Below are 3,388 nucleotides of genomic sequence, written 5' to 3'. Positions count from 1 at the left end.
GTTTCTACTTGGAGTTCATTAGGAAAAATTTTTTCAGTATTTTGACTTAATTAATTTCCAAAAGAAATTGACTGAACTATCTATGTTCAGTGCTTTGGAGGATGCAAAGATGTATAAAACATCATCCATATCATATCATAATCTAGTAATGGAACTATGTATATAGTTAACTATAATGCAAGGGACTGTTAGAGAAAGAAAAACAGATCCCTTCCAGTTGGGATCCTCAGAGAGGGCTGATGAGAGAAGCAAGCAAAGTGTGAAGCAGGGAAGGCCATTTTCATGCTTCTGATAACTGTCCAGAATATTAGATATTTGATACATTCACCATCATATGGGATCTTGTAAAATGTAATTGCTTTTATTTTGGCAAATTTCCTCTAAGTTTTATGAGAAATGTTTCACTGCTTCTGTATACTATTTATTGTCCTCTTTGCCTTTTTAACACTGCATTACTCACATCTGTGAATCTCGGACAGCAAAGCACAATTAATAGGGGAAATAATTAGTAGCACATTGTGCAGTACAAACAAAGATTCTACAAAATTTTCTCTCCAAAGTCTTGACTTATTTAACTATCAGTATTCAAAATGTCAAATGTTCGAGCTCCTTGATAAGAGCAGAAAATATTGATGCTGCATGTTTTCTTTGCAAAGCACTGACCTATCGCTTTTTAGAATCTGATAGTGGTGGATTTTTTTTTCTCATCCCAGTTCGAATGTCCAAAACAAAATCCCAATCTAGTTGACAACTAAACAAGAGAACACTGCATCAGTTTGTGATCCAAAGTGAAATGTGCACAAGGCCGCCTGGCTGGCCCTAGCTTCACAGTGGACTGCCCTGCCGACTTCACTTCAGATTATGTAAACATGTGTTGCAAAACAGCTCTGACGGGAACTTCATAACCTAAACAGTATTCTCTGAAATGTTATTTGTTGTTTTTTTTTTAATATAAAAGAAGAAATTAAATCAAATTATTTTGAAGAAAAACAACTCTGGGACTTTGTTTAATTGAATTTTGCCAAGAAATACTATTGCCTAGTAGTACTGACCCCAGGGCAGAAAAAAGCTGAAATTCATCTTTTGCAGGGTCAAACTTCTCAAGTGACTTTGCATGTGTCACTCAAGTTACTCAAGTGACTGTTGCATCTGTCACATCAGGACTTGAGGAGCCCTCCCTAGTGTTCTGATCCTGGAGAAAGGTACATGCTATTTTATGTTAACTAAGACCTAAAATGACCATCACTTTCAGACAATAAACTGTTGTGACCTCTCTCTCTAAGAATATTTCAGAATGAATGTGACACTTCAGATAAATGTAGCCCAGTTTCTGGCAGAGGTTGGTGCCATAATCTTCTAGAGCCATTTAAGGCAATAAAGAGCTCTTAATTTTCTGTCTTTCTTAAGTAAAGTGTCTTTTTTCTCCAATGTCATTTTCTTCTATTTCCCAACTCTTCTGCAAAGATAAAATAGGCTGTCTTTTAAAAGACTAAAATTTTTTCCATTCTCCTTACTTATCTCAGGCCATAAAGTACGAGACTGGGACAAGAATTGGAAAGAACATACTCTAGATTTTTCCTTCTTTGGCCCTTTCTTAATCCCAAGTGATCCAATATGTATGGTAATAGCAGGTACTTAATATACACTTGGTTAGTTAATCAACTAATTAATGAGGCACGATTCTACTTTAATGGAAAACAATAAGATAATTGCTATTTGCTAAGACTTTGTTCCATTTCTCAAAAAAAAAAAAAAAATTGATTCAGTTGGGTTCAGAATTAGTCCTTCAGTCGATACATAAGTACTTACTGAATGCCAGGCCCTGTGTGAAGCACAGAGCATACAATGGTGAACAAATTAGATGCAGCCCTGCCAGTTTAGCATCCTCTGTCCACCCTTCTGCACACTGGAAAGCCGGTCATTTCCCTAAGTACCACGAAAGCGCCTGGCTTTAACCCTTTCCTACTGCCCTGTCTGTTGAATGCTGTGATGAAGCCACATCGTACACGTTTGAACAGATGCCTATAGGCATGATGCGATACATGCAACTTTGTAAAGTGAGCCATGTTTAGCAAGATAACACTTTATTTCATCACAGGCTATTTATTTATCAAATAAAATTATGTAGACATGTGGACAAAAATTAGAAGGGGCCACAGAAGAAAGAATATGGGAGACCTGTTGAGGTGATGGGATTCTAGATTAAACATTTATGTTACTACCTTGGTTTTTGCATGATGGGTCTTCTAAAAAGATGTCTGGGGTAAATCATGAAAAAGAAGGCTTGCAGAAATAAATCTACACTCAGCTCATGAACTAAAGACCAACATATAAGGAACCTTTGGGATGGGAGACAAAGATTGTTGATTATAGGAGCAGATCCAGGTTTTGAGGGGGCCTAAAGTTTATATAATTTGCAGTTCCCTCTTAACGAAAAACATACAAAATTAGAAAAGTGCCCATACAAGCGAAGAGCCCTAACTTTAGCTTCTTTAGCTTTAAGGTAAATCATTCACAAACCACTCTATGGGCAGGGGATTTAGAAAGAGTCTGAAGGAAGGGAAATAAAGAAAAACTGGGGATGCTCTGATATGTCAAGCTTTGAGTTTCTCTGCTACCATTAAGAACTGCAACATTCACCAGATTGAGCTTTTATTGCTGGATTGCTAAATTGAATTTAGCAAAATAGCATGGAGTACAAATTTAGTCATCGTTAATTTGGGATCAAAATAGGACATTTTTCTTTTTTAAATTAGAGTTTTTACTTGGGCATGGATCTTGAAGAGTTTTTTTTTTTTTCTTTTAATCTTTACAGAGCTAATAAAGGGTTCAAAGAATACTGTTTAATTGTCAAATAGCTATTTGATGAATCAGAGATGATGAACTTTTTAAGGGCTCAAATTTTGATGCAGAAAACAAGCTAACAAGAACAACATTAAAGTACGGTCATGGGTTTTTTTTTTTACTTATACTCTACAACGTTCCAGAAAGAATCTGTTTATTAAAGGATTGACTTAAATTTTTTTAGAGAAAAAAATAAGAAATTCATGATAGCTAAGAAAACTAAAATCATTTAAATAGTTACCCTTCAGCACTGTATTATCAGTGCTGTATGTAGATAAAGCTTAATCCAATGCAGTAAACTTTGACTGATTGTCCTAGATTTGGAAATGTAAATACAGAGTTATTCTTCCCAATGCTATCAAGAGTCTCTTTATTTAATATGACATTGACTGTGTCCCTCCTCTGTAAAATGCTTCAGTGCCCCAGCAGAAAAATATACAAGGGCCTTTGTAACAGGTAGCTCTCAGACGAAAAACTGCAGATAAACATGATGAGAAAAATAAGTTCAGGGTTGAACTACTAATACATGCTAATGGATAACCTT

At 35.6% G+C, this 3,388-nt stretch overlaps 1 protein-coding gene across 1 annotated transcript in view; it reads left to right on the top strand.

The window, feature by feature from the left end:
* LOC105305812 (sodium-coupled neutral amino acid transporter 9) overlaps nt 1–900 on the top strand; it is a 40,073-nt gene extending 39,173 nt beyond the window's left edge. Inside the window, exon 13 of the mRNA XM_023523618.1 lies at nt 714–900. The gene's annotated coding sequence lies outside the window, so the exon portion shown is untranslated. The remainder of the gene's footprint in view (nt 1–713) is intronic.
* Nucleotides 901–3,388: the final 2,488 nt, after the last annotated feature.

The sequence above is a fragment of the Pteropus vampyrus genome, unplaced genomic scaffold (genome assembly GCF_000151845.1).
Source record: "Pteropus vampyrus isolate Shadow unplaced genomic scaffold, Pvam_2.0 Scaffold397, whole genome shotgun sequence".
NCBI lineage: Eukaryota > Metazoa > Chordata > Mammalia > Chiroptera > Pteropodidae > Pteropus > Pteropus vampyrus.
Note: the sequence above shows the minus strand (reverse complement) of the source record. Positions and strands in the feature narration are given on the sequence as shown.